At 42.4% G+C, this 20128-nt stretch overlaps 1 long non-coding RNA gene across 1 annotated transcript in view; it reads left to right on the top strand.

Annotated features, from left to right (window-relative positions):
* Positions 1–17596, top strand: part of LOC106005846 — a 100093-nt gene extending 82497 nt beyond the window's left edge. Inside the window, exon 3 of the long non-coding RNA XR_006603629.1 lies at positions 17432–17596. This is a non-coding gene — a long non-coding RNA (uncharacterized LOC106005846). The remainder of the gene's footprint in view (positions 1–17431) is intronic.
* The last annotated feature ends 2532 nt before the right edge of the window (positions 17597–20128 follow it).

Genomic DNA, 20128 nt, shown 5'->3' with positions numbered 1-20128 from the left:
ACACCCCCACACATCTGGGACAACCAAAGCTATCTCCAGGTGTTGCTAAACTCCTCCTGAATGGAAACAATCTCCCTAGGCTGAGAAATTCTGCTTTAAAGTCTTCTGACCTACTACTTTCCACACTTTGGCTCTCTCCATAACCAACACACTCTGAATGATCTCGTCTTCATGCCTTGGCTTGTTTTGTCTTTTTGGTTTGGGAGTACCCTTCCTTTCATCACCCAACTCCAGAAAATTAAAATCCTATCCATTCTTTAAGACCAAAGTCATCGCTCCATGAACTATTACTTCATTTCCTCTTATCAGAAACATCAAGTGTTTTTCCTTTGAGTTTTCCGTAATATTTTGTTGATCCCTCTCAGAACTTAATTCTTGATTTCCTTTTGAGTCCTTGAATCTAGTAGCTATCTTATATGTGCTGAACAAATGAATGTTTGTCAGATGGATGTGCGAATGCATCTTTGTGGTGGAAAACTGGAACATGGGAGTAGGAGCTAACGTTCTCCCTCCTCAGTGAAGGTAGGCCACATGAGACTCATTCTCATGCTTTTTGAATCCTCCTTACTGAGTTAGTGGTGATAGGGTAGCACAGACCTGAGGATTCAGGAGCTTCTGCTCTCCTCAAAAAATATCAAGAAGTCAACAAGCTGATCTTGATTATTCCCTCCCTCCAACACCTATGCTGGGTTCCCTAAAGCACTCTCACTGTTGTTAAGCGGCTAGAAAAATCTAGGCCACCCCCCTCCTGCAGTGGATCCCTGGAAATTCGAAGGTCCCAGCCTTGTGCGAACAACCCCAGCTCTCACAACCATTAGCACTCACATTTGGGAAGCCTTTTCTGCCACAGTAAGCCATATCAGCAACAGTTTAAAAAAAAAATTAAGTTTTTCCTGTACAGGCTCAGGCTTTCCTTCTAAAAGTCATTTCTCACCTCCAGAGACAAGGCAACTAGAAACTCAGTAAATTCCAGTACAGCCTTCCAGTTGTCATGGCGATAGACCCAATGTGATTTTGGAAACTGTCCCTACAACCCACTAATCATCACAGAAGTCCTTCACAGAATAGTTTGACCTTAACGGGGGAAATTCATTTCTAGTATTTCTATACTGCCACCTCGAGTTCACTGGGAATAGTGTGTTTCTTGTCACTGAACAGATAGCTAGCTGTGTGAACTGCACGTTCACTGTGCCTTAAATAACAGGCACTACAGTAGGCTCAAGTTAACAAACCTTGTCTTTATTACTGGATTTTGTCCCTCAAGCTAGGCAGACCTGTCAATGGAAACATCTGAAGTCTTAGTGCTCAGTGGCACAGCCTAGACATATCATGTTGTTTTCTTTAAGAAAGATAGAAGTAAAAAGCTCAGAATGAAATGGAATTAAATACAAAAATAGAAAAAAGAAAGGTCCCTTTCAGATTCTTTACTCCCATGAGACCGACGAGGATTCAAACTTTTAAAAGCAAAAATAAGAATAATGATCAAGGAACGTGTGTGTGTGTGTGTGTGTGTGTAATAGATAGAGAAAATAGGATATTGCTTAATTTCCCCTCACTGTCTAAATTATTGTTGTTGTTGTAAGAGATGGAGAGAGAGTGGGAGAGGGGCAGAGAGAGAGAGAGAGAGAGAATCTTAAGCAGCCTCCACGCCCAGTGCATAGCCCAAAGCAGAGCTCCATCTCACAGCCCAGACACAACCCGAGCTGAAATCAGGAGCTGGACCCTTAACTGACTAAGCGACGCAGGTGCCACCCCCTGACCAAACAGATAATTTAATATCACTGAAGTTAATAATTTCTCATTTTATATAATGAGATTTTTAAAACCTGAATAACATTCTTAGTCAGGAAGTCTATTTAACATTGTTTCACTGTTTCTAACTCTGGAATAAACTTTTTCCCCTGGGCTTGTACCTGGTGGCTGGTAGGAAAATCTAGAGGATCTCCTCACCCCCACGCCTGCCTTTTTTTTTTTTTTTTTTTTTTTTGAGTGGGAGTGTTTTTCTTAATGTCTGTCACATTAATGCTTAAAATCAATTAAGTTCATCTGGGAAGGTGATGTACAAGACAGATTTCCTCATTCCAGTTAGGTGATTTATTGCCCTCTAGTGGTGTGAGATACTAAATACTGAGGTAAAGCAAAGACAGAATACATTTGAATTCATTCAGTCAATCATTCATTGAGTAGCTACTCCATGCCATGCATAGTTCTAATCTCTGTAGCTATAGCAGCAGAGAGGGTAAACCAGAATACTGACTTCAAGGAGCACATGTTTTAATGGGAGAGATAGAAAATTAAAGTTTAAATATGAGTGGATACTTCAGATTGGAGTGTCTAGAATGGCTTCTCTAAGAAGGTGATATTTGCTCCTAGATCTGGATACCAAGAAAACCAGGCACAGGAAGATCAGGAGACAGAGCATTTTGGGCAAAGGGAACAGCTAGATTAAGAATCTTAAGACAGAAACAGACTTGGGGTGTTCAAGGAGCAGAAAGATTCAGATTGACTAGAGCATGGGGGATGGAGAGGATGGTATAAGATGAAGGTGGAAAGATAAGGAACGGCCGGATCATGCAGGGCCTTGGAAAACTAAAGAAAAGCCAGTTGAAGGGCACAAAGCAGGGAAATAACATAACTGATTCACATTCTTTAAAAGCTTGCCACAGTTACTATGTGGAGAATAATAAATTGTAGATGAACAAAGGAGGAAGCTCGTAGACCGTGAGGAGGCTTCTCTAGGCTTTCTCCATCAGAAATGGTGGGGGCTCGCTCCGGGGTCACAGCGGTGGGAATGGAGAGCGCTGGGGGGTCTGGATGTGTTTTGAAGGTAGCATCGGCAGGATTTGTTGAATGGCTTGGATGTAGGTGTGAGGGTAAGTGAGGGCTTGAGAATGACACCTCAATTTTTTTTTTAATATTCTTTTTTTTTTAAGATTTTATTTATTTATTTGACAGAAATCACAAGTAGATGGAGAAGCAGGCAGAGAGAGAGAGAGAGAGGGAAGCAGGCTCCCTGCTGAGCAGAGAGCCCGATGCGGGACTCGATCCCAGGACCCTGAGATCATGACCTGAGCCGAAGGCAGCGGCTTAACCCACTGAGCCACCCAGGCGCCCGACACCTCAGTTTTTAATTGAGTAACTGAGTGGAAGGAAATGGTATTGACCAAGATGAGGAAGTTTGCCTATGGATTCATTCTGGGAAGCACATCTGGTCATGGACTTGGATGCAAAATGCTGTACCAAGTTTTAAAGAGTGTATTATACAATGATGCCAGGATAATACTGACATACTTTTAAGTTTCAAGAGGTACAGGAGAGCTAAAGAGTTTATCAACAGAAATTAGGAAGCACAGCTTCCTAATTGCAGTGTGAGGCAACCCAAACAAGTAGTGAAAGAGAATTTAGCACCATGGGGATAAGAGCCAAGGGCTTTGGAAGCTTCTATGGGAAACTTCTCTCCCAGTTCCTTTTCTGTGATTTGGGGACTGCCATTACGTACCCAGGATTATTAGAGGTGAAAAAACCTGGAGGAAAACTACTTTCTCCAACTTCCTTGTTTTACAGATAAATGTGCCAGTTGGTTAAGCGTCTGCCTTGGGCTGAGGTCATGATCTCAGGGTCCTGGGATCGAGCCCCGAGTTGGGCTCCTTGCTCAGTAAAGAGTCTGTTTCTCCTGCTAACTCTCCCTCAGTGCTCTCTCTCTCAAAAAATAAATAAATAAATAAATAGAATCTTAAAAAAAACAAAAACAAAAAACAAAGGTGTTGAAGCCCAGAGCCAAGTGAGTAGAAGGCCCACGAGCATTTGTGTCTCTCCTGCAGTACACCAGATACCAAAGGAAGAACTTTGTGTACTTTTCCTCATCAGTTCTTTGAATAGTTTTACAAAGTATGTCTAAATTCCCATTCTCTGGCTGAAAATACTGAGGTCTTGAGAAGCCAAAGGTCTTATAAATAGCTACTAGCCGCGATGGAACTAGAACTTTCAAGTTCCAGTGCTCTGGAATCCATGCAATGCTCTTCTAAAGATTTTTGAAAATGTGAAGAGAAAAATGAAATTAATTTGGATAGCTCCTCTTAAAGTTTAACATTCTGTTCTTCCACTCACACGTATGGGGGAAAGCCAGATTGCAAGATTTCTGTAAAGTAGCCAAGTGACTTCTCCTGACTCTGCTGGAACCACACTTGGTGATGTTGATCAACTAGGTGCCATTTTCTAAGTACTTTCTAAGTTTCAGTGTTTCAAACAGTCTCTTGCTTGATCCTCACACAGATTTGCAATCTGTTATCTTTATTTTACTTTACTGTTTATTTGAGAGAGAGAGAGCATGAGTGGGAGGAACAGAAGGAGAAAGAGAGAGAATCTCAAGCAGACTCCTCTCCACATGGAGCCGCACATGAGGATCTATCTCATGACCCTGAGATCGTGACTTGAACCAAAATCAAGAGTCAGATGTTCAACAGACTGAGCCGTGCACATGTCCCTTTTATCTTTATTTTAGAAATGAAACTAAGGTGTAAAGAGGTTAAATCATTTGCCCAAAGTCACATCACTATTGTCCTCGATGCAGAAGCTTGAATGTGGGCAGAGGGAAGGTATGTCTTCGTTCTAAGAAGTTTTAATAACTTCTCTTCCCTTGAGTTCAAGTACAATGGCTCATACAACCCTGTCCTCCTTGGGGATACAGGGACCACCACAGGGGCAATCTTTACGTCACATACCATATAGAACTTATCTAACATTGTATTGTGACCCATAGGACAAAGGGGAAAGAAAAGCAAATGTGAGCCACAGAGGGTCTGCCCATATAACTGGGAGCTCTAAAGGCCCTTTCTGAATTGGCCAAAAGGCCCTTGTGGTAGATAGTGGGCATCTCTACAAGTTTAGAGAGAAGCCCCCCCTGGGCTGTCTGGACAAGCCAGTTATGCCTAATTCCATGAGGTAGAGTCTATAAGGCTGAGAACAGAAAACAGGAGCGGGTGTAGGACTTTTCCAAGTATAAGTCTCTGCACATTGTAAAGTAGATCCCATGGCTAACCGAAGGGACTCTTCATATGATTCGGAGATACCTGAGCGACCATCGCTGGCTGTGGTCTGTAGTTTGAGGGAAACTAGACATGAACTGTGAGAGACTGGAAGCCAGGTTCATGCCTGAGCATGTCATAGCACGCTGTGCTCTGTAGTTAAGCATACGCTGCTTGTTACTGAGATTGTTACACTACATCAGACCCAGAGAAGGGGTTGCTGGCCTATTGCGAATTGTTAGTGTGCAGGATTCTCCAGTATCATGAAACTGGAGGAGGATATTTCGTCCTCCCAGGGTGCTCAGTCACAAGGATATTTTGAGCCCAACTCCATACTCCCCTTTGTGAGGACTTGGGGACCTGAAAACTGGTACCTCCGCTGACCCTAGATATGTCCATTGTTTATCTTGACTGCAACACTATTTGATTTATTCAAATGATACCTGAGTCTGTTTTTTTCATCATTCCAAATTTGGTATTGACATTTGTTCATGGAGTCACCTTGCCAATCGGAGGCAGAGGCAGGAGTAATGACATTGCTCCAGACCCAGTAGACAGGAAGGGACTAAGATGGTATCCGTGTTGGGTTGGTGGATACCTAAGGACACAAGATGTGTAACAGGTAGAAATATGTGGGCAGTGTGTGTGCGCAGACCTCTGGATCATCTGGTCCACTAACTTAAAATAGTGCAAAGCTTAAAGGAGTATAAAACTAGATGGACCTTGACTGTTGTTTGCTGCTCTCTGAGCCAATAGAGGGAGCTAAAGCAGCACAGATGGGACTTGTGGACAGACTCCTGGCCAAGAAATCCCCAAGTATGTGGAGAAGGGTTTAAAGTTACCCTATTTTTTGGAATTTGGGGATGCCACAAAGAAGAGGCAAAAGTCAATAAAAATAATACTGCTAACAAGATTCTGTTGATAAGTGGTGATTCCTTCAATGTCTACCTGTTTGATTAAAATGAATGTCCTGGAGGAGAAGCTACTTAGCTTTCATCCAAGTGACTCCGGTACAGAAAATGTGGCTTTTCCCCCCCTATTTTAATTAGCCAGGCTAACTGGGAGTCTCTGGATTTGTCAAAACTGAGTGGTGTGGTAAATTTTAAATAGTGCAGGCTTTCAAGAAACAATAGGACATAGCACTTTTAATTTAAAAAACCTCGGGGCGCCTGGGTGGCTCAGTGGTTTAAGCCGCTGCCTTCGGCTCAGGTCATGATCTCAGGGTGCTGGGATCAAGTCCCGCATTGGGCTCTCTGCTCAGCGGGGAGCCTGCTTCCCTCTGTCTCTCTCTGTCTGCCTCTCTGTCTACTTGTGATTTCTCTCTGTAAATAAATAAATAAATAAATAAAATCTTTAAAAAAAAATAAAAAATAAAAAACCTCAAATGTATAGGCTTTAGTGGACACTAACTTCATGCATTTGTTCAATTTGGCCATGAAAACAGTAAGTGGGACATATGACTGCAAGATGAGCTCCATCATTGTAGTAAAGAAAGTTCAGCAAGCTGGAGAAGATCAGAATGCAATGATTAAACTTTATATTGCCTTCATGATGTCTTCTTTTCTACCCTAAGATAGAGGACAAGAAGGAACCATTTGCTTTTACGTGGAACAGAACACAGTATACTTTTACTGGGCTGTCTTAGGGCTATATTTATTCTATTTTTGCTAATAATTAAGTAAGAAGAAATCTACTCAAGGTAACCACAATCTTTTTTTTTTTTTTTTAGTAATAAATTCTTATTTTGAAATAATTTAAGATTAACCATACTTTTAAAATGGGTTATAATTAAGAACATTCTTATTTGTAAAAGGAGATAGAAAATACGACCCCATCTTTTTGGCTGATGAATATACCTAAATATAAGGACTTATAAAACTCCTAAGCATATTAAGCATATCCTTACCTAGAAAAATAAGCTGAGAACATTTCTAACTTCATCCTGAGATGGGAGCAAATGGGCTGACAGAGTTATTTGGATACTGGAGAAGTCATCTCATACCTAGGCGTATTTAGGAGATCTCTTTGCCAAATTTCACATTGGAAAACTGCTTTTAAGTGAGGAGAAAAGTAGCAAATGCCACTACTGGGTCCTTATGGGCTTATGGATTTTATCAGACTGATAGTTTCCATAACAGAGACCTATTGAGATTCAAGACTCTAACAAATCTAGAGAAGCATTAGCCGTGGGACTGTAGAGCTTGATGATTCCTAAAGCAGCTACCTAGTACTCCCCCTTTGGAAGACTATTAAGGGTCTGCTACTGATCACTGGTTCACATGGCATCTCCAACAGAAGGAAATCAAAAATAATTCTAAGATTAGAAATTCAAAACTGTCTTGGATAACATTTGAAAGATATATAGGGGAAGCTCAAAAAATATTACTGATTAGATAGAAGTGGTATAATAAGGAATATACCAAAGGAAGTGAATTGATGGTGGTCCGTAAGATTCCTAACTAGTGGCTACAACCTGGAGCCCCAGCTGTCCTCACCATATTGTTAGGTATTATTAAGTATTAGGGATTTGTGAGTACATGAGGATATGAATTCAAAAGAACATGACTCTGGCCGAGTTTAGTTCACTGAGCACTGCCCAATTAACTCAGAAGGGTTATGGAAGGCTGTGACCAACTACTCAACCACCATAAAGACTGATGGAAGACAGGTGAAAGTCTTGTTCGATGGGCCAAGTAGAAAGTATTTTGGTTGACTTTCCCACAACTCTCAACACAAAAAGTCTCATATTACTGTGTATTTTTATGTAAACTCTTAGCTAGTAGCAACGACCTTTTATTAGCTCTTGGGCTAGAATTTGTTTTGTCTGGCAAGCATTAAAGTGCCATAACTCAAGGACAAGATTTACTCGAGCAAAGTACTGTAACTCAGGGACAAGAAAAAGCTATGGGCTTTCGAATCTCAGCTATGACTTGCTCATGTTGATGTCTATGTGTTACATATGGATGAGAAAGGTGGTAATGATTGGAACATTAAGAAAGATCTATTAGTGAGGGTTTTAAAGGTAGTAACTGGGGGTCTACAAGATGAGCAGACCCTGAGAGACCATGAACTATGAAACACTGCATTCTACCATTATGTAGCCCTCTGACATCATCTCAAACTGTTCCTGTCTTCCAGGGTTGCTCAGACAGCCTACGGCAAAAGACAAATCCACCTTTGTTCAGAGGACAGAGACCAAAGGGATATGGGCCACTATCTACCATTGGATCGACTATATTGAACCTTTACCTACAGCACTAGCTAGTTTTAAATTATATTGCTTGGTATTTACACGTTCTTTCTAGTTTAAAACTTCATCTACCCTCAGCATAGTCCACAGTTAATGGGCTGGAAATACAAACTTCCATTAATCCTGACCCTCAATATTATTTCTGTATTAGCAGAATAAAGAACACATTCTATAAATGGGGAGGGAAGGAGTGGCTGGAAATACAAGGCAAAGGAGTTTTGATTCAGGGAGTCTGCTTCAGACCCTCTCTTCCCCTCCCCCCCTGCTCTCTTTCTCAAATAAATAAATGACTCTTTTTAAAAAATTAAATCAATGAAATATAATTAGTAAACTTACAAGAAAGAAAGGAGAAAAGAAAGAAAGAAGAAAGATTATAATAGATGAACTCTACTACTTCTCCTTGGTTGTAAAAGTAAATCCTACACTAACTGTGAATCTGATGATTAGGCTAGAACAGACAAAATGGTCACAGAACTTTAGGCCTTGCTTCCAAAACGGTATGCCAAAAAAAAAAAATAAATAAATAAATTCTTTATTTGGAGAGAGGATGTTGTTTTCTCTGGGCTAAGAACATTAATCACCAAAATGCTTGGCAGGCACAGGACTGGTGTCTGTCCATTGGCACTGTTTGGCCTTGGTATATCATTTGATGATAGCCCTAAAACAAAATCAAGGAAGATCCTTATTAAAATAATAATAATAATAATAATTCTTAAATATAATAAGAGCACTGGCTGCCTTGGGAAGTTTGTGGTCTGCTCTATTGCTCTTCCATTTGTTTCGGGTGTGAAAGGCCACGTGTGATTATGCTTCCTCTGTTCTTTGATGTAGTTGGGAATAGTGTCAATGTCACATACCAGACTCTTCCATCCTCTTTTTTCCCCTCTGTCAGTAGCCTCAGTTTCAATCTAAGGCATCAGGATTTCTATTCCCAAGGAATGAGAAGAGAGGTGTAAACTTCAATAGCCCTGGCCATACCAGCCGGTGGAGGACAGCAAATAAGAACTTTAACGTTCTCATGAGTCACTCGGAGACCTTGTTGAAACGCAGATTTTGATTCAGTAGTTCTGGAGTGTGGCATGATTCTGCGATTCTTTCAAGCCTACCCGATGATCCTGGGGCTGATGCCACTGGTCCACAGTTGACACTTTTGAACAACAGGATGAGAACCCATCCTGAGAAGAAGACAAGTGGCAGGTGAGGCTCTCCGGGGGAAGCAGATGACATCGGTGAACCTGGTAGCCCTTCACAACGTGCCTCTGATGGACGTGGGAGTGGGCCTAGGTTATCTGGGCCTGCGTTTCAACAAGGTCTCCGAGTGACTCATGAGACCATCAAAGTTTGAGGAATCACTGGGCTAATTGATGGCTGAGAGTGACAGTGCCTCTGTTTGCCTTCCTCTCCGTGGCTCAGACAGCACACACGCATGCAAGCGTGCAGACTCACACATGATCCAGGTTTTAAATTATCGAGAAGACACAGGTCAGAATCACAGATTCATGGTATTTAATTGCTGGAGGCAGTGGCAGCCAGGTTTTTAATAAGCTCATTTTGTACAGTTTTAAGAGTTTTCAGGTATAGTTGGTAAGTGGCATGTGGTTTTGGATCTGTGTGTTGGCATTAGGTTGGGACTACCGTTCAGCATTACTTTTTCCCGTTTGTTCTGTGGTCATGCCTTAATAGTCATTAAACCAATGTTGTAAAGACAACTGAAAATACCAGAGCTTGGTGTTGTTTACATGAGGATCGTTTATTGGCACCACAGTTCAGACATTCTTTAATTCAGGCGGTCTTTGACTAGCACCGATTACTTAATAGGTTTTTCTAGAACCATATTTCTACTAATGTAAGTTATATTGTCTCCTGCTGTACAAAGACCAAAGTTCTCACCCAGTCACCCTGGTTGTATTTATTCAATGCTTTAAGAAATAGTCTATGTAAGCTAGTTATAAAATAGGAAAAATAGGGCGCCTGGGTGGCTCAGTGGGTTAAACCGCTGCCTTCGGCTCAGGTCATGATCTCGGGGTCCTGAGATCGAGTCCCGCATTGGGCTCTCTGCTCAGCAGGGAGCCTGCTTCCCTCTCTCTCTCTCTCTCTGCCTGCGTCTCCATCTACTTGTGATTTCTCTCTGTCAAATAAATAAATAAAATCTTTAAAAATAAAATAAAATAGGAAAAATAAAGTATAAAATGTCATCCTAGACTGCCCTGAAAAGCAGGCAGTCCATTATAGGGCTGTCCCCTGAGGCAGAGTCTGAAAGGATGGCTTACACAGGTATGTGAGCGATATGTAGATGCACCTTATTTTTGTTCAGTAATAATTGCGCATCACAGACACAATGGACAAGAGATCATCTACCTCATCATGATGTGTTTGTAATATTGATAAGAGCTCCCAAAATCCAATATAAAGTTGTCTAAACTGATAAAAATAATTTAAAAATTTAATGTAAACAAAATCATTTAAAAATCTTTCAGACTTGACAAAAATTCTATAAATAATTCATATCTCTATTTAGCTTGTTTTAATTTGTGTTCCATGAATAAACTCTATCCCCCACTCCATCAAAGTCTCCTTCGGCTTACACTGGGGTTCTCAGTCTTGGCTGAATATTAAATTTACCTGGGAGCTTTAAAAAATTATTCCTCAAGCCCAGGCCAAACCCAGAAGATCATATCAGGATCTGTCTCTAGGGGTGGGACCTCAACCTCAGTATTTTCACCCTCATTCGGGCAAAGCAAGAGGTTTTGTTGGTCAACAGGTGTAGTCTATTAAATAAGGGAGACAGATGTTCATTCAGGATAAAAGGACACCAGATGTTTACCAGGCATTCCATTCCAAGAGCCATTACTTCCCATCTGAAACACATTTGCTTCATCAGTTTGTTCATGTGTCTTTCACCAAAGTCACCAGGGGAATTTAGTGCTCGCAAAATAGAGAGGGGTCCTCTTCTGAAAAGTTAAACCTGAGAGAAATGAATAGTTCCTTGTCTTCTGGAGAGACCTCCCATTTGGCTCATTGAACGACACCAAGGTTTTAAAATAACCAGGTGATATCTTCAGCAGGTGCTCTGTGGCCATCAGTCTTCCCAGATGACCACCCTGATCCCCCGCCAGTTCTCCTATTTGCCCTTGAGCTCAGAGGCTTTGTTCCTAATCTGTCAGCACAGGAAATTGCTGGCAGGTATCTTATTTCAGGCGAGGGGCAGGGAAAACAAAGCAGTCGGAAATGCTCTGGGGGTTTGGAGAATGTGTTCAGCTGGGACGGGGAAAATTCTCCCCAAAGCCAAGCTGTTCCATCTCTGGTGAACCAGGCCACCCATGTTAAGGACCACAGACAGCATCCAGGTTCGGAATGTCTCCGTGCAAAAATGGAAATGAGCAATGACTCTAGTAAAATTAGTGGAAAGCACATGGGATGTAGCTTCAAAAACAGGGTCGTTCTAGACAAACCATAAGTGACTCTTAATCTCACAAAACAAACTGAGGGTTGCTGGGGGGAGGGGGTTTGGGAGAAGGGGGGTGGGATTATGGACATTGGGGAGGGTATGTGCTTTGGTGAGTGCTGTGAAGTGTGTAAACCTGGTGATTCACAGACCTGTACCCCTGGGGATAAAAATATATGTTTATAAAAAATAAAAAATTATATATAAAAAAAAAACAGGGTCGTTCCAATTTCTGTCCCCCAACTCCATCGTTTTCTCAGTCGCACAGCCGTGTACACTTCAAAACATTGTTTTTCTTGATATCCCTGTTCAGAACTGACTGTTTAAAATTAGACGTTTAAAGTTGGGTGTTATTAAATGTTATTAAATCACCAGGAGTAAAGAGTGAAGTGAAGAGTAAAGAAAGGTGAGGACTTGGCTAATCACGGTCGCCTTTAATTCAGTAGACACCTGTTGACGCACGACCATGTACAAGGCATGTCTGTGAAAGGAAATGATCCGTCCCCCGTCCCTCACCCGCTGTCGCTTCCCCGTCAGGCTCCCGGGGCTAACGTCAAGCTGACGAACAAAGCTCTTCACGTCATGGTTTTTGTTTTTCTGGATTATCCAAAATATTGGCTTCCCTGAAATCAGTTCCTCTACAGATGTCCTTCAGAGACTCCAAGGAATATCTGTTCCTTTAACTAGTCTACCTCCTGCTCAAATATCTATGCATGATGTCCTTCTTAACTTTTCCTTAGGGGACAATCCAAAATTTGTCATTTCTCTGCCTTTCTTTGCTGAAAGAGGTGAACTCTGGACTGATCCTTGGTTCCTAGTTTCTATTCTCCAGCTTCAAACAGGCAGAGGCTCCCTAGCTATTTCAAAGAAGACATATTTTCAAATTTGTAAATTTTCCAAAGGAATAGAATCTTAGACATGTATTTTAAAATGTGATGGCTTAGCTTTCTGAGAACCTGTCATAACATTCTTACTACAGTCTTGACACGAAATATATCAGAGCAAAACAAAGTATTCCTTGACAGCCTTTATTTCAGAAAAGAGCCCTTAATATAGTCCCTAATGCTTTCTTCAGTATTGTGGGAGCTCCCAAGTATAAAATGCAATTCCTTCACAACCAGGGGTTCCTCTTTTTATTGGAGAGACAGAATATGAAGCATTTGAATTATATATAGCTACATATGATATAAAGTTTAAATGTAAATGATATTAAGTAATATATAAAATATATACTATTAAGTGTATATATATAATTTTAATATATATAGTCAGTTTAAAGGGTTGAGATAGCAACAGAAGTTTTAATAGGCTTTCCAGGACAGAGAGAGAGAGAGAAAATGGGAGAGCAGGAAAGAGGAAAAATGTTACACTGAGTACACTGAGTTTGGGGTGAGTGTCCTCTGCATGGAAGAATTCACAGCAGAGAAGAAGCCTTCTTTAACTCATTTGCTTTGAAGGGGAAGGATCTTTATAATAATGATAATGTTAATAAAAATATAGCCAATATTTATTGTCTGTGCCCCACCAATTCTGATATAAACAGTTGTTTGTTTACCGTTCACGTGTATGTTCACAACACACACACACACACACGCTTTTGAAGCACTTGCCATGGTGAGGAATGTGGGATCTGGAGGGAGGAGGGGGGGTAGGAGATAGCTATGCAAACAAAAACATACATGAACAAAGCTATAAGAGGCACCCGGTATGGTGTGATTTCCTCTTCACTGGCAATGTTCTTGAAGTTTTAGACAGAAAGAGAACGCAGTGGTGCGACTTTTTGTTGGTGCCTCAGAACCTGAAATACAGTGGGATGTGGTTTTCATCTCTGCGGTACTAACTTTGGTCAAAAGATGGCAGCAAAGCTTAGCTAGCTCTTCAGAAGTCCCTTCTCGACCACCAGGGGAGGAGGGAATGGCTGTTCACGTCCTCTAAAGGTTCATGGGTAACCAGGAGAAAGACTGTCCTGGCGATTACACATGGACTTCCTTTTCTGATCGTGTATCACAATATTTATTAAGTATTAAAAATATCACAAGTTCAATACAAACTGAATGCCATATTAACATTACATCGATTCGTTCATTTGTTAATTTCCAAATGTAAATATCCATTAATTTTCCAAATGTTTGAGAACCTGGCAGGAGTGGGCTCTGTCCTGAGAGCTGATGATGCCTGTCAACAAAAACAGACGCAGCCCTAGCTCTGCCTGAACGCACGCAGTGTGGGCTGAAATGGACTTACAGTTATTCATAAGAGGTCATTCCCACAGGATGAGAGTGGGGATTTTTGTCTGTCTCACTCCCTGGTGGGATCTCAAGTGACTAGAACAGTGCCTGGCACAAAGTAGGGGTAAGGGGCCGTTGACTGAAAGAAGGAGTGTGATCACCAATCTGAGGGGCAATACCCAGAACATAATTCTTTCTGTCTAGCAGAGGAATATCACCCGGGTTTGAGGACATGATACTGGAGACGAGGCCAGAAAGGTAAGTAGGCGGTAACCAGGCAGTTGCACATGTGCACGTGGGTTAGGCGTGAGCTTGTTCCCACCAGAAGCAAAGGCCTTGTCATAGTGGAGGCTTGTGGGGGCAGAGAGGAGGAGGAAGGAGTGGAACGGGCACATGGCTTCATGAAGGGAACTAAGGGAACTAACAGCCAACGTGGCCACCGCACGGAGTGAGGGGTGGAGCAGTGATGCACGGTGGACCGAATGAGCCATGAGAAGAGCCTCTGGTGTAAAGCATGAGTGTAAGAGGAGTAGGGGTAGACCTCGGGGGGACAGGTGGAGGCTACGTATTATAGATCCAGAGAGGGATGACAGAAGCTTAGCTTAGACTGGAGAGGTGCTGACGGACTAGAGGGAAACTGTCAAGGCCACCAGGTACTCAGCAAGCAAAATCAGTAGGACTTGGAGGTGCATAGGTTCTAGAGGGTGATGGAGAGAGGGGTTCCAAGGCTGACTTGCAGATTCCCGACTTGTGCACTGGGAGGTGTGGTAGATAGGAAGCCTTGCAGGAAATCCAGTTGTGGGGAGCAGAGAAGATCATGAGTTCTCTCTGGGGTGGATTGGGGATTTGAGACATCCTAGTAGAAATATTAAATGCATGGTTGGACTTCAGGGTCAGACCTCAGAGAGGTCTGGGGTAGAAATGGATTTGGGAGTTATTGGCCTATAGATGACATTTGGAGAGGGCATGGTTGAACTCATTGAGGGAGAGAGAGCAGGAAAAGAAATGAGGCCCAAGACTAGCTTGGAGGAGTTCCCACAGTTAGGGGCTTGGTGGAGAAGGATGGGCCCACACAGAAGACAAAAGGAGTGGCCAGAGGCAACAGGAAGAAAACCAGGAAGGAGTGTTGTGAGCACAATGGACAGAACTCTCCAGAAGCAGGGAGATGCTCCCTCTGACCTGAGAAAGACCAGTCAGCATGTCCATCCTTCGGCACAGTCCTTTCCTTCAGTCTGTTCATTCATTCATTCATTCATTCAGTCAGTCAGTCATTCAGTCATTCACCCGTTTCCCCTGTGAGGGTATTCTTGGCTCCTGATATATCCAATCCTAGGATATAGTCACTGTAAAGCCACCAGAACCATACTTCAAAGAGGGGTAAGGAATGATGGCACAAGAGAAACTACAGTTAATTAGTGAAAGAAATTTATTTAGGGATACAAAGGGGAACATGACTGGAATAAGTGAGGGTCAGGAAACCTGAGATCCCGTCTGAGTTGCCCCCCTGGCTGCTATGCCAGCTCCAGGATCTGTCGCACTGGGCTCGATTTCAGGGTTAGTACCATTGCATTGCAGGGGGGAGGACAGCGGGTGGGTTGGTAGGTGGGGAAAGAGGAGGGAAAGGGAAAATAATACTCACTCTACATACCTTGTGGGATGTGCATGCAGATCTTAAGAAATCAAGTGTCTAATGAGCTCTGGAAAATAGACATCATCAGATATGTTTCTATATATGTTTCTATATGCATTAGGATTTTTCATTAGTTTTATAAAATCGAACAATATAATTTCTAAATCTGAAATGTTTCCAGGCATTTATTCCCCCCAAAAGCTGTGTGGATGCCTTTTATTCCTTTCTAGTCTGCTGCCAGCACCGTATTTTTCTTCTAACTACAAGTAAATTTAAAAAACAAAGCAAAGAAAACACCCCTAAAATCTATTATGGATGCAAGGAAAAAGATAAATACAGAATTTTAACAAGACAGATTCAGGACCACCCAAGCTAATGGATTTCAGGCCAATGGTGAAAACAAACAGATTACCACTAAATCCTCAAATCTGCTTTAAAAGCTGAGGAGAAGGGAGAGGGCTCATCCAGACATTACCTGGAAAACCCGGACTCTGGGTGGTGGCTATTGGGTGACCTCTCTTTGAGAGGGCCATCTGGTGCCTGGCTTTTTAAAAAATTTTTTATTTTTTATAAACATATATTTTTATCCCCAGGGGTACAGGTCTGTGAATTGCCAGGTTTACACACTTCACAGCACTCACCAAAGCACATACCCTCCCCAATGTCCATAACCCCACCCCCTTCTCCCATCCCCCCCCTCCAGCATTTTTAATCAAACTTCTTCCGAGGGCTGGTTACGGTGCCAGTGCTGGTGAGGCAAAGCCTTTTCTTTTTTCAAGCAAATTATCTCTAGAGCAACACCGCATCAGCCAAAGTAATCACTGCCCTGGCACAAGCACCCGGCTCCAGCACCTTCTATCATAAACCCTGTGTTTGAACTGCTCTGATAGGGCTCAAGCTTTCCTTTCTTAAATATACTGTTGACTCGCGAGAGAGGATGTCTCCTTCATTTCCTTAAATCCTGCTCTGATAGGCCTTGGAGTCCAGAGGCTGTTGTAACATAGGCAGAGCCTCAGCTCTGGGGCTTTTCGTGGAGAAGCCCCTTCTCAGGCCCTGTGATTTGTCATCCCATAGTAATTTGGTATTCTTCTTCCTAAAGAGCCAGCTCCCCGCAAAACTGTTCTGCCCTTGCTCTGAACTAGCAAGAACATGCTAGACTCTCCAATTCCCAAGACAGTAATGGGGTAGGGTTTGATGACTTCAATCCCCTTGCATGTCCCATTTCACTCTAGACTTAAGGTATATTTATATAACCTTGATTCTCGAATTCTCTAGGGTTCTGGCTTCATTCTCTCTTAAGTAAGAAAAATGAATTGAGCCCCCTTTCAAATTCAAATAAATGTAGGGAATCCAGTGTGTGTCCCCATTTCTAAAGTTTCTTGGGAGCTGGGTAGAGAGGAGAGGAGTGACTTTTCTCTGTTACCTCTCGAGTTCCTCCTGCTGGCCATCCCAGCTCTGATGGCTACTCTCCTCTCTTCTCACTACTTCTCATGTGTGAGCTCAACCCCACTTCCCTCAATGCCCAAAGCATGCCTTACACATGACCTTTGCTGAAGTTAACAGGTTTCTATTGAAAGGCCGAGGGGACTGAGGGCAATTTTGGAATAGCAGGAAAACACTGTAAATCAAATACTGGACACAATTTTTCTTCAGGACTATTCTCTTTATGGAAGATTCTGCCTTTGCAGTATGAGGATCTGTTCTATTTTGGAATCTGACCCCTCTTCCCATAAATTTCCCTAAGTCCCTCAGGGGCCACACGCTTCCTCCCTCTAGAGAAGCTACGAGAAACCTGTTTGTTGTACTTGATGACACAGACCATTTTATTTTTCTTCATTTTTATCTTCCCCGCAGGTTCAGGCACAGGGAGCTCTGCCTTTCACAACCAGAAAGCCACGCAGTGATGCCTCTCATCATGGCCCTCCAGGACAGAAGGAGTATTGATCGTTCCCTGCCCTGCTTTAAATATAAAAAGTTGACTTTCCGGGCGCCTCGGTGGCTCAGTGGGTTAGGCCGCTGCCTTCGGCTCGGGTCATGATCTCAGAGTCCTGGGATCGAGTCCCGCATCGGGCTCTCTGCTCAGCAGAGAGCCTGCTTCCCTCTCTCTCTCTCTGCCTGCCTCTCCATCTACTTGTGATTTCTCTCTGTCAAATAAATAAATAAAATCTTAAAAAAAAAAAAGTTGACTTTCCTTATATTTGAAGCCGAGTTTTTATTAACAGGCTCCAGTTTTTGAGAGCATACGGCATAGCTCATACGTTTTGGGGTTTGCATTTGTAACTCTTAGCAAACAGGCCCTTCACATTCTGGATAAAGTAGTAAAGTAATTCTGGACAGAAGGGTCTTTTCACTTGGTTTTCCCTCTCCACACCCCACCCCCCTTCTGCTGCCCACACAACCATCTTTTCCTCTGATACTATACTTTGACGGTCTCAGTTCCGTGCTTGGGCCAGAGCGCTGGCAATTTTAAAACCACCTGGACTTTGGGCATCTTGAAAAATAAGCCACGTTGGTGTTTCGTGGAAACTCACTTTTTGGTCTCTGATGTTTGCCGAAAACGGTGGCCCCCGACCTGCATTATCCGTTAACCTTTGGTTACTTGCCTTCTCTCTCTTTGAGACGCAGATCGTTGTCAACGTATAATTTTCGCAAGGTCAAAACACGACCATTACATGAAAGAAAACGAGCACACACGGAAGATTTTCTTATCTCGTTAACGAAGGACCAGAGCCGTTTCAGAAGGAAGAGAGAAGAATTAGATGTGTATTTGTCATCCCTGATAGAAGCCACACTGGAATAAATGACTGAATTACACTCAAAATTGGTTCGTGTTATGCAAGGCAATAAAACGGAGCCCTTTGGGTTGTTATTTCTATTTACCAAGCAGAAATAATTTCTTTGTGGGCAGAATCCATTTGTATTGCTATCGCACAAGAATCATTTGCATTGCTTTTCATTTCCTGCAAGTTAATATACACAAATTAGCAGTAAGTAACAGGTCCCGCGAAGGTACACAGCGCGTCTCTAGAGAATTAGGTGATCTTAGGTGGGCCCATCCGACATGGTCCAATGCGACAGAAGGTAGGCAGTCGTCCTTGGTTCTATTTCCAAGTTTTGCGTATGTTTTGTCCTTACTGCTAGAAAACAACTGTATTTCCCTCTCACCTTCTCTAGGTAGATCAATCATTTAAAAATTCTTTGCTCAACGACAGTGTTGATGATAAAGCCCATTATTTTAGAGAACAGTATACCTCACACGGTTCTGAGTTGTAAGCCCTCCCTAAACCATACGCCACCGCCCCCCTCCACAAAATGCTCTCCTATTTAGAATACTCTATGAATGGCTCAGGTGCTTTTACCTTATCCCCTAGAACAAGTTACTTATATACATGCAGAAAATCGAAGAGCAGCCACCACAGTTTCTGCCATGGGACACCTAGCATGCATGGAAACTGTGCTGAAGGGATCATAATTAAATTTTCATTCAAGATATAAAGATGCGGTAAATTATTTGCTCTCCATTAACTTCGACCTATTAAACTCAAGTTGGAAAATCTTGAGAATTAAGAACACAGTTTCTTCCAGGTTATGGGCATGATTTTAAATACATCACAGGGAGAAAAGTATAAAATGTATCTATCTTCTGAATCCTTATTTTTGCACAGTCAGTGGCTCACCAGGGAGCAAATGCACAGTCCTGGAAGGGGGAGTGACTTCTGTGGTTGTACCTTTGAGGTGTGCTAGGGTGTAGTGACTGCGGGGTTCTTCCCAGCCCACCTGCGGAGATACCACCCGATGCTACGAAAGGGGTGTTTCCAGAAGTGTCTACTTGCTAGCTCTGCAGGAAGAAGCCTATTCCCAGCTAAGGTAACACATGCAAGAGATGGCTGGGCTTTGGAAACATTTATGTAACAAATAGCTTAAATGTCCATCTGCTGCCTCCCAGCCTCTGTGCTGGAGTTCCAAATTCCAGCTCTAATCCCACAGAATTCCCCACCACTCTCCTTTGGCTGAGCTATTGCAAAAATTCTTTCAGCAGCAGCTGGGGAGGCTGGCTGCAATCAGGTCAGAGTAGCATTGACCAAGTTGAGCTACCGCACATCCAAAATTTAGTATCCACAGTCTCTGAGGGTTGGTAGAGTAAGAACACTTTGAAATCTACTGATCATCCCTAAACCTAAATGTTGGTTAGGTTGTAATAAACCCCATGTTGCCAGAGGACCATGCATTAGGCCAATAATCAGCAGTTTATCAAGTTAAATTTATTCTTTCTTTATTTCCCTTGCTTATTCTTGTTGGGAAACAATATGGAAAAATTGGCCAAAGATTGATGGAAAAATAAGTTATCTCTGAGTTTTATAAAATCACACGTTTATTTATGTAGTTTGGGCTACACTGGCATCATATAGGAAACACTGCTTATCTATTTTGCATTTTTTAAAATTGGGGCAAAATATACATTATCTGGGGCGCCTGGGTGGCTCAGTGGGTTAAGCCGCTGACTTTGGCTCAGGTCATGATCTCCAGGTCCTGGGATCGAGTCCCACATCG

This window comes from Mustela putorius, unplaced genomic scaffold (genome assembly GCF_011764305.1).
Source record: "Mustela putorius furo isolate JIRA1106 unplaced genomic scaffold, ASM1176430v1.1 tig00000129_pilon_pilon_pilon, whole genome shotgun sequence".
Lineage (NCBI taxonomy): Eukaryota > Metazoa > Chordata > Mammalia > Carnivora > Mustelidae > Mustela > Mustela putorius.
The sequence above is the reverse complement of the archived record's forward strand: the minus strand, read 5'-3'. Positions and strand labels throughout refer to the sequence as shown.